The sequence below is a fragment of the Diuraphis noxia genome, unplaced genomic scaffold (genome assembly GCF_037042655.1).
Source record: "Diuraphis noxia isolate RWA-SAM2 unplaced genomic scaffold, SU_Dnox_SAM2 contig0001, whole genome shotgun sequence".
Taxonomy (NCBI): Eukaryota; Metazoa; Arthropoda; class Insecta; order Hemiptera; family Aphididae; genus Diuraphis; species Diuraphis noxia.
The window spans coordinates 60,795,876-60,807,737 of NW_028301711.1; the positions used below are offsets into that span (position 1 = coordinate 60,795,876).

At 26.2% G+C, this 11,862-nt stretch overlaps 1 pseudogene across 1 annotated transcript; it reads right to left on the reverse strand.

Annotated features, from left to right (window-relative positions):
- Positions 1 to 4,778: 4,778 nt before the first annotated feature.
- Positions 4,779 to 9,098, reverse strand: LOC149061115 (uncharacterized; annotated as a pseudogene). The gene is made up of 11 exons (XR_016189665.1): positions 8,880 to 9,098; positions 8,145 to 8,269; positions 7,931 to 7,982; positions 7,715 to 7,858; positions 7,565 to 7,623; positions 6,859 to 7,044; positions 6,109 to 6,318; positions 5,892 to 6,046; positions 5,435 to 5,600; positions 5,163 to 5,318; positions 4,779 to 5,098 (listed from the first exon to the last, which is right to left on the reverse strand). The product of XR_016189665.1 is annotated as an uncharacterized LOC149061115 (transcript).
- Between the last annotated feature and the right edge of the window lie 2,764 nt (positions 9,099 to 11,862).

Sequence of the window (11,862 nt, forward strand, 5' to 3'; positions counted from 1 at the left end):
TACGGGTGTGCACATTGTCAAGGCATTAAGTCCGAATTAGACATTAGTTCATGTAAATTAGTGTTATATTATCATATTATGTTATATTATTATTATAAAATTGAAAATGAAAAGACAAAATACATCTAGGTATAACCGACTATTTTAAAAACTCATCTTCCAAATCCAAAACAATAATTGAAAAAAACGAAGGTAATTACTATTGTTATATATTTTTCGTAGTGTCTTAAAACGAATTTATTGATACGTATAGTTTATTATCTTTAACGTATATTGTGTATTAAAAGTGGACAATGACAATAATAAAGACATTGACGTCCCTGGTGTCCCCGTGACAGTAGAAGAGAGTCCTACAACAAAAAAACAAAAAAATATAGTGTCACAAGTAACTTCAAATCATAAGGTTAGTTAAACAAAATTAGATTATTTTTTTATATCGAAATTTAATATGGATAACATAAACATCTAAACTAACCATGCAAGTATGGCACGTCGTCTTAAATTATACAATTTGTGTTTTAGTATTTTTAATTCAAAATTATAGACTTCTAAGTTCTAATAAAAAAAATAAAAATAAAAGCGGGTAAGTGGGTACCGGTCTGCTGTACATTAGGTGCCCTATGGATCACTATTATTTATTATAGAAGTGTTAAATTTGAATGCAATGATAGGTATCATTGTATACGAAATACATTTCTGAACGGAGATGATTTGTCAGCATAGGTCCTAAGATATACTAATATACTATATTACATTTAAATAAACATAAACGAATATTTCAAATGTCTATAAATAGCATTAAAATAAGCGAAATATTTTGAAAATTAAATCATGTAAAAAAAATGCCAATCTAAATAACTGTAGAAATTTTCAAGTATCCATGACTTATACTTTTTGAATATTAATAAAAATTTAAATCGTTTGAGGATAAATCGTAATCGTAATTCACGCTACTTCGTGAAAATTTAAAATTCAATTGTGCTTAAAATTTTTTCTGTAATGATGATCCGAGTTTTCTCTATACCTACTTTAAGGAAAACTTATGGACAACATAGTGTTGAATTTTTTATCCTTAGATACAAACACAAACATTTTTATGATTTTTCAATTTCAAAATTATTTGCAAATTTTGGCGATTTTGACATATTTCGTAAAAGTTTTAACTATTAACGCTTATAAAAAAAAATTGTGACTAACGATTTTGGATTTTTTTTAACTACTATAAGAACAACTCATAAGGAACCTTGTATTAAATTTTCAAGTATTTTTGGCCATCCAAAATTTTGAAATCGAAGCATTATTTCGACTAGTTATGCTGTACACAGACACAAAAAAAAAATTTTAAAAAACACACATCATTATAAAATCAATACATTCTTCACTCCGTTCAGAATCTAAAAAATGATGTTAAATATGAATTATGTTGAATTTCTATTATATCCGTAGGATTTTTAGAATGACATACCAAATTTTTGTCGACGAACATTAAATGATGGTGATAAATATAATGTTATAATGCATTCTTGGATGCCAAAAATTGATTTCAAGTTCCCGACTTCAGGCGATCGAAATTTGAAATTTCAGTATTCTTGGTGTCGTTCTTTCGTATGGTTAGTGTATTCAGCTAAAGAAGATGGAGCATATTGCCGATATTGCGTATCATTTGGTTTAAAATCTATTGGTAAAGGAGGTCATGAACGTTTTTTTGTTGAAACTGCGTTTAGAAACTGGAAAAAAGCTCTTGAAAAGTTCAGAAAACATCAAACAAAAAAATATCATAAAGATGCTGTGGAAGATGGTCAAAATTTCAAATTGGTTTACGAAAATAAAAAAAATGACGTGATCACTGTAATCAACAAGGGAAGAGAAAAACAACAACTTGAAAATAGACAAAAATTGATTCCTATCATCCGAGCCATTTTGTTTTGCGGTAGACAGGGTATTGCAATGCGAGGTCATCGTGATGATGGTAATTTATTAATAGACATCACGGAAAAAAATAGTTGGTTGATTTAACTAAAATTATATGTATACTAGCCGTAAAATCTAGTTCCATATGGCATAGCCCTACATTTAGTTGCAAATACCAAATGGTTATAGTTACAAGATTAATAGTTAATTTGACTAAAATATGCAGTTGCTAATTTTTCTTACAATATTATTTAGTTAAATCAACTATAATTTTATTGTAAATATATAGTAAACACAACCATAAAATGTATTAGTTTTACTATAGCATCAGTCAAATTTACCAAGTTATTTTTCTGAAACAGCTAAACATTTTAGTTGACAATTTCTCTAACTAAATATTTAGTTAAACCAAACAATATATTTGTTTAAATTCATAGTAAATAGAACTAAAAGTTTTATAGTTTTTACTATAATTTTAGTCAAATTTACTAATTATTTATTTTTGGAATAGCTAAAAAAATATAGTAGATTTTTTCAACTATTGGAAATGGTTTAATTTAAACTACTATACTTTTAGAGGTGAGCAAGTAGGTATAGGAAAAAGAAAGTATAAGGATCTGCTGTAAATATAGTAAATAATACATTATATATACATTAAAAAAAAAAAAAACAGATTTATAAAACATAATAAAATATTTATTAATAAAAACATGTTTTTTTACACATTATAATTTCATAACATTTTTGTATAACATGTGATGTTTATAAAGGTATATAAGATAAATTATTTGATAGGACACAATGAACAGTGGGATGTACACTGTCTAATTTTTCAACCGAACAACATAATAATTTTTCAGTTAATTGTACATTATATGCTTGGAAATGTTCATCAAAATAATTATTTTCATAAATCTTACAAATAATAAATGGTATATTATCAGCTTGAATAAATATAGATATTATTAGTCCAAAAATTGGTAATATATTTGGATTATCACTTAAACTAACTAGAATAGACATATTATTACTATTATAAGTGGTTCCTTTAAAATTAATCCACGAAACAAATATTGCATCTTCTAAAAATTCAAATGAGGAACATAAAAATTCAACTTTACTATACTCAAGCCTTGTGGTTTCCGAAAGAGTTATTTGATGACCGAACTGCATATCAATAATATTATTATTTGATGACAAAACTCTGTATGCTAAACTAAGTTGGTGTTTCAATGCCAAGGTATAAGGGGAGTTCTTACGAGATGTAATTGATTTAGCAGTTTCCTTAAGCTGTTTATGTTTGGATTCAAAACGCATAGACCAAAGTGATGACAAATGACAATGGTCCACACTGTTCCATAATAAAAGGATAGTGTATCATATGATGGAATTTAGGTTTGAGGTGGGTGTTAAATAATTGAATATATAACTCATGGTGCTCTTTTATTAAAACTTTACAGAGTTTAATGTCTTCTACTTTGAGGCATTTTCCTAAAAGAATGTCTATGATTTGTTTTAAAGTAACATATAAACACCAATATTTTGAATGTAAGGGAATGTTCTGAAAAAACAGCATGGTTCCCATATTCTTGCCTATCTTTAGATTTAAATAATGATACTAAAAATATATTTTCTAACGAGGAAAAATATTCAGGAGGTAGACACGCTAACGAAGCATAAACAGCAACTAGCTTACTGTTACCTGCGTGGGATCCTAGAGCATTGTTAATTTCGAAGTCATCAAAATATATAAATAATGGCAAAATAAGTTTTTGGGAATTGTCTTTCAGTTTACTTTGCCACAGTTGAGATTGGACAAAATTACTTATACATTTTTTTGAACTACATTCCAATTGTTTCATATATTTAATTACTATCTCAAACAGATTACAATCTTGCAAAATTATTTTAAGTACAGATCTCAGAGGAATAACAGACATTTGAACTGGTTTTGGCTCAAATAAAAGATGACCTCCCATCATTCTATTGGTTAATCCACAGCCAATATCTACCATTTTAGGTCTAACAAGAACACCCATTTCATCTAAAGCTTTAAAACGCATATGTTCAGAATTTATATTAGAAAAAGGATTTTCAAGGGAATCAAACATAAGTAACATATCTTTAAATAAATTAATTTCAAAATCGTTAATACTTATAATTTCGAGGAGTTTTTTTTTTAAAAGAGATAAAAATGAATGATTAAATTGTTGTATATCATCAAACAAAACTTGTATTATTTTTCTGGGAATCACACAATTATTATACCACTTAAATGCCAATGATATTGAGTTATAACGCAATGTATTATTTAATTGTTTAATTGTAATTGATTCTGTACAGTGATGACTAGAAGGGATGTCATCATTTAAAACTGGGCAACTGACAAAGTGTAGAGCTGAAGTTTTGTGTTCTTTAGTAAAATTCAGATACTCATTAGAAGTTGAAACATCGGGTAAGTTTGTATGTTGGGTCAAATGATTTTTATATGAGTGAAAAGTAGTCAAAACTCTACAACAATTAGGTTCCAAACATTTAAATTCCGTCAAAGATTTTGGATCGTGAAAAATATTTAAATGAGTGATTAAATTAGAATTTAAACTGAATGTTTGGTTACATATAAAACACATAGGCATAATGAGTGTTTTACTTTAATTTTTTATGTAAATATTAATTTAAAAAAAGATAATACTTATATCAATAAGAATAACAAAAAAAAAAGTAATTCGATACAATTTAATATATTAATTGTCTGTTGTTACACTTTTAAGTAGATAAGACAAAATTGAAGTTAAATTATGAATAACAAAAAGAAATCTTTTTAATCATATAAGTAAACACTACAATATGTTTTAAACAAATACCAATCATAATTTATGAAAATCATTAACTAACGTTTTTACAGACAAAATGGATTTGTCGGATTTAAGTTTAATTTCAAAAAAATAATGTTGTATAAACAACCATACCTGTTCACATTCAGTAGGATAGTGAACATTCAATGAAAAGAATGACTTAAAACATACATCCACAGCCTTAATCAATGTTTCTAATTTGTAGTATGTATTATCAATCACGACAAAAAATTCAGTTGAATCGATAACAATTACATATGGCTGTAACTTTAACCCATATTCAAAAGCTTTGTCTACTTTAACCTTATGTGCTATTTTTAATTCACCAACATCTTAAAAAAAATCCATCAAATTTAATTTAAGAACTATTTTAAATTAAATCATGTTTAATACTACTTACAGATATAAATGTGATAAATGCTGCAGCTTGCTCTGCTTTAGATGGTCTCCAAACTGATGTTATCCCATCAATTTTACGTTTTTCATTTAACTTTATCGTTAATGGTTGAAATAAGAGTGGCAGTAATTTAAAAACTGCTGTGTATTCGTTACCTTAAAAAATACATAGTATCAATTTATTTTAAGAAAGTTAGAATAAACTGATAAGTATAATGTATAATTTCATATTGCTAAATGATATAAAAGATTTTAATTAATTAAATATTTACCAGGCTTTGATGGAGTTTGCAGTTCTTTTAAAATACTAGGTCCTTGGATTCCAAATTGATAATTAGAACTTTTAATATGTTCAATAAGCTTTACTACAAAAACATCTATTTTATTTAATAGTTTGAAATCTTTTTCAGGATATAAATGTTTAAAATCAAGTTCAATCTGAAATAAATATAAATCAATAATAGATAATATAGTATTTTAAAATATAAATAAATTAAAGAAAATTTTTTTTAAAAATTACAGAGCATGTCTATAATAGGTAACTAGCTTAAGTAAATTGAATTAATTGAGATTGTAACCATTAAAATGCCACACATATTAAGTAGGTAATCAAAAAGGTAAATATTTGCTTTTAGTTGTTAAGAGTATGCTACGAGTTAGAATTTTAAGGTTAAAAATCATAGGTATTATGTATTTAACTATTTATATTAATATTTAACAAAAACTAACCAAAAAATGGCATAAAGGTCTGTTTAGAGCAGGATATAGTTCCATTGAATTATGTTTTTTATGATGTCGATATCTAACTGTTTCTACCCAATATGTCTGAAGAGTTTGGCTTGGTTGAGTATTATTTTTGAGCCAAAGAATTTTATCCTCGTAATCTATTAAGACATAAATACAAAGTTACAAAAATAATATAAATCAAAGATGTATTTAAATCAACCTGAATCTATAAAGTTGTGATTATCAACATCACCAGAATGCGTAGCAACATCAGTGTTTGAGTTAATATTAATTTTCTTTATATTATGTTTTTTTAGATTGCAATATTTATCATATAATTTTCCTTTCATAGGAATTACATTATTGCCATCCTTACAATATGCAGTGAAATAAGTTTCTTTTATTTCATTTGGGAACAATTTTTCAATGCCTATATTAAATAAGTAGGTGTCATTAATGATAATACATAAATTGATATACATATATTAAATATATAGTTTAATAAAATCATTAGTCATACATCCATAGATAAAAATTATAGAAGTATGAATATCGGTTGAAAAAGATGTTTTTATATGACAATTGTTTAGTCTAAATATTAAGTATAAATAAATATATATATATTAAAATATATATATATATATATAAATACATCAAGTTGATAATGTAATACGATTTTGGTCCAATGCCTGTATCAAGTTAATACATTAAATTACTTTTTTTTCATCAAGAAAAGAAAATTAAATTTGAAATAAACAACTAATTTAATTAAAGTCATAGAAATAAAAAACTAATTTGATTACAACATTAAAATGAGTAACCAAAACCAAACTTATATGTTTGTATTTACACATGTACTTATAAATTATTAATTGCAATTATTATTCATGAAAAATATTAATAACATTATACCTAGTAGAGGTTTACAGTCTTTGGTATTATTATTGAACAATTAAGTATCTAAGTATACCTTCAGCTAATAAAGAAAATTTATTTTTGTCAATTTTTAAATTATGTTTGCATTCTTTAATTTCATGTTTAATAACTATCTCATGGATTGATTAAGGGTACCAAATGTGTCATAATACTTGACAACCAACTTCCCATCAGCATAATTGTTTAATATTGTTGAGACATAATCTTTTGAATGTGGATTCTACAATATATTATTTAAAAAACAAAAGTAAGTATTAAAATAATATTACTACAACAGCTTTGAAGATTAACCAGTGGCTTGCAAGTTTATCTCATTTGCATTAAGCTTATTAAATTACTAATACATGATAGCTAGCCACTATTTTATTTACAAAATATATTTAAAAAAAATATTATTATTGACTATATTCCAGCTATAGCTGGAACACTGGTTATAACCAGTGTATGATAAGAAAAAATAACAGGAAGGACATAATTGAATACAAAATAAAGCTTACTATGACCTATATACCTATATCAGACTATTGAAAGTGTTAAAATTATTATGTTTAAGACTAGGAGTGATAACCCTTCTTTAGTGACACCCTGAATAATAAATTAGTAATACATCAAACATCATAGTGGAATGGTGTCAATCAGATGAAGTGTAAGCTACGATAATTCAAAAAATAATAAGTACTCAATAATTTCCCTATGTATCACTTTTCTCAAGTCATACACTGGCTATAACAAGTTTCTACCTCTTCAGACTGAACTGCATGTATATAATTTGGTTTTTTGTCTGTTATTATGCTTCTTTCTAAATATTAAACAAATTATAAAAATAGGTGATAAATATGCGTTTATTATTAAAATATAAGAAATTGAAAGAATTTAGTGGTAACATATACCAGAGCTGTCAGTAATAATACTAATTGAGTCTAGATCGTTTGATGTTCCTTCAGGAAACAAGTTTTCATCAGAAAACAAATCTGTACTAGCAAAAGGTTCTTGTATTTCAATTACCATCTGACTTATGTCTTCATCGTAAGTTACTACAAATTTAATTTGAAAAATAAAATACTAATTTGAATGTATAATAAATAACAAAAAATTTAACACCATACCATCTTTCTGTGGTTGTAATTTAGAAATGTGAGTTATCTCTTCCAAAAATCCCTAATGGAGAATATATAATTAAGCACAATATAGAATGAAATTTGTAAATGTGAGAATTTCATCATTTGTAAATTCACACAATTACATAGGTAGTACATTGAATCACAATCAAATTAACAACATATAATAAACCAGATATTTCATCAAAATTATTCAACTCACTTGACTTGTCTTTTTATATTCTTTCAGCTTACTAAAAAATTTTGACCTTTTTCCAATTTTAGGAAATAGCTCTTTTATCATGTCTTCGGTTAAATTTAATAATTCTTTCTGGTCAATCTCCTCATCTGAATAATATTTATATCTTAAGAATTAAAGTCGATAGCTTTATTCTATTAACAGCTAACAAGATTGATAATGTATTTTTTGATGACAACAACACTTAAATTGTTATATTTTTCAGTAGGTGTATAAATATATAATATATAATATAGGTATATTGTAAATAAGTAGGTAGGTGTATTATATTATAATCTAAATTTGTGTTTTCATTTTTTATTCAGACTTTGTTTAATAATCTCCTTACCTGTTAAAGATTTATTGTATTATATTTATAATAATACCTATATTAGTTAATTACATAATACCTATTGATGTAGTATGAGTAAATTGTATAGATAAACACTAATATTATTATAATGAAAATGGAATTAACTAACAATATATAAATACTAGCGTTAGTATAACTATATGTTAATAATATTGTTTAGTAAAAAGCAATATATACGTATGGTAAAAAAAAACATAATGTAGCAATGTACGTAGGTACTCGACAGTCAAAAATTCAACATGCAGTTTTAACCACTTTGTAGTGGGTAAGTTACTTAGGTAATCTAAGTACTTAAGTTACAAATCTCTCGTAAATAATATTAATAATTATAATTTGTTCTACATTACCTTTAAAAATGGTTACCATGTCTTCGAATCCCCATGCTTTCAGAATATTTTCAGTGAATTCGTCCATTTTGTAAGAAGTTAGGAAGGTACTTGGCACTTGTAAATAAATAAGACAGCTTGAAGTGAAAAGTCACCAAGTCACTTAACGCAAAATTATTATTTTCTACAGCACTAGACAGAGTAAATTACTTTAAAATTGTCAGAACACTCAGAACTGTATAGCTATTGTGATTCTATTCTATGTTCAGTGATCACTGGTAATAATATCACGAAAAGTAACAACAATAACAACACACAGTCACTGTCACACACACACGCACACAACCGCACCGCTGAGGCATTGGGAAAAACCAAAATAATTAATAATAACGGTTATATTAATATTTGCGAACAATCGTTACTATATTTTAAGGTTGTATTAACCACTTTTTTCTAGTAAAATATTTTTGACTATATTTATAGTTGAATTAGATAAAATATTTCAACTAATTATAGTTCGTTAATTTGACTAATGTATTTGGTAAAAATGTAGTAAATGCAACTAAAATATGTTTGTTTTAACTATAATATTTCTACCTATAATTATTTAGTTATAATTTTTTCCGTGATGCCAAAAGAAAACGATGGAAATTTCCGAGCGTTGCTTCGATTTGCTATTGAAAGCGGTGATCATGCTTTGGAGAATCATTTCAAAACTGCGAGTGCTATGCAATGTACACAAGCCATCGCATTGAAAATGAAATTATTGATACATCAGGAAAGTTAATCACAGCCAATATTGTGCAACGAATTAACAAATCAAGATATTTTACCGTGATTGCCGACGAAAGCACTGATATAAGCGGCATAGAGCAATTTTCTATGTGTTTTCGATATGTCGATAAGTGTGATGGTGAATATGTAATTAGAGAAGACTTTGTATGCTTTGTTCCTGTAGTAGACGTTACCGGGAAAGGGCTGTCAAATACGTTATTAACTACAATGAAGAACATTGGTATAAACCTGGCTTATATGAGGGGCCAAGGTAAGCCTGAATACTTGACTATGTTTGTGCTATTGTAGTTTTCTGGTTTATTTATTATTACTTTTTTTTTAAACTAACTGAAATGACAGCAGCAGACATAAGGATATCTGCTGAGTTTTTAAGAAATGAATACAGTACAGATTTGGGAACTACATTTTCCAATGAATGTATTCATTTTGGCAGTTATTTAAAAACCATTTCCAAGACTCCTCAAAGTATACAAGATATGTTAGTGTTTATAAGAAAAAATGATTTAAAGGATATCTTTCCTTATGATGATATTGCTTTAAGAATGTTATTGTGTACTCCAGTTAGTAACTGTTCAACTGAGAGATCATTTTCAGCCCTAAAACGCATAAAATCATACTTAAGGTCAAACGAAGAAAGACTATCTGCATTAGCAATTATGAATATAGAAGCTGATGTCACTACCACAGTAAGCTATGATGATATTATCAAGAATTTGCTCAAGACCGTGCTCGACGAAAAATATAATTACCTACATTTTTTTTTAAATATTGTTTGTTAACTGTTGAAGTATATAAATATCTATATTAAATATATTTATATTTATTATCTACAAAAAATATTAATTGTATATTTCTTGGTGGGGATGAGGGGGGCGCTAGTAAAATGTTGCCCCAGGGAGCTTAATGTCTAAATGCGCCACTGGCTCAACATCTTTCAAAAGTTATACCATGTACGTCAAAATTTGGTGAGAATTTCAAGTACCTATCTACAGTTTTACGTTTTTGAGAACCAGCCAAATCTAAAATTCTATTTTGTCAAAAACTGGTGTTGCTAAAAAATACATTCATCACTCCGTTCCAAATCTAAAATAATAAAAATAATAAAATGTCTTGTACTCGGTACTGAAGAAATGAGTAGGTATTAAAAGTGTCTAGGTTACCACAAAAGTGAAATAAAAATTTTGAAGTCACAAACTCCTATGATTTTTACATATAATAATATTTACAGATACAACTAGTATATTTATACTTAACTTAAAACTAAATTTTAATATTTTTTTAAATAATTTCAATTAGTAAAAAAAATATTATATTTTCTAAATTTTCATTACAACAAGCTGTTTAGCAAATAGCAAGCCATCAGATTATCAATGGAATGGGCTAAAAGTAAAAGTAAAAACATAAGAAATTGTATGTATTTTAATGTCTTGAACTAGCCACTAGGTATTTACTATTTAGCTTACTTTGTAAAATCACATTTTCACTAGCATTGTCATCAATATGGTTTTGATCATTACTAGAATGCACTAAAACAATAATAAGAGAAAAAAATTATATGAAATATATCCAATAGAGCAGTGTTTAAAGTACCTATTTAAGTAGGTAGCTATATTTAAATTGTATTTAATATTTTCTTGAACAGTTTGATTTTAATAGTATTCTAAATAGGTACATTTTTAAAAACCAGAAGAATCTAAAATATACAAAATATTTTCAAAGATTAACTTATGTTATTAATATTTAATGCATATTGCTTAATTTTATAAAATCGAGCAAGTCATAATTAATAAACTAACTAAATATATTAACAAAAAAAATTTAATAATTTGTAATACTTAATTTAATTATGACATGGATTTTTCATATTATATCTATTGTACATTGAAAATACTTACATGAAAATTCAGGTTTTCTTTTTGTTTGGTTTTCCAAATCCGTACTTTCTAACTTGTGTTTTAAAGAAGGACTTGGAGTAATTTAACTAAAAAAAGTTGAAATTTTTAAATTCTGTTGCTTTATTTTAGCAACTTTACAAGCATTTACGTGTTGGGACCAATTAATCAAATTAATATTATTATTGTTTTTTTCCGCACGCACTACAATTATGTTTTCTGATGAAGACACGATGAATAAAAGTTATAACGAAGTAAAAACGTTGAGGCGGATGTATACACGTCACACAATCACACAAAATGTAACATTACATTAT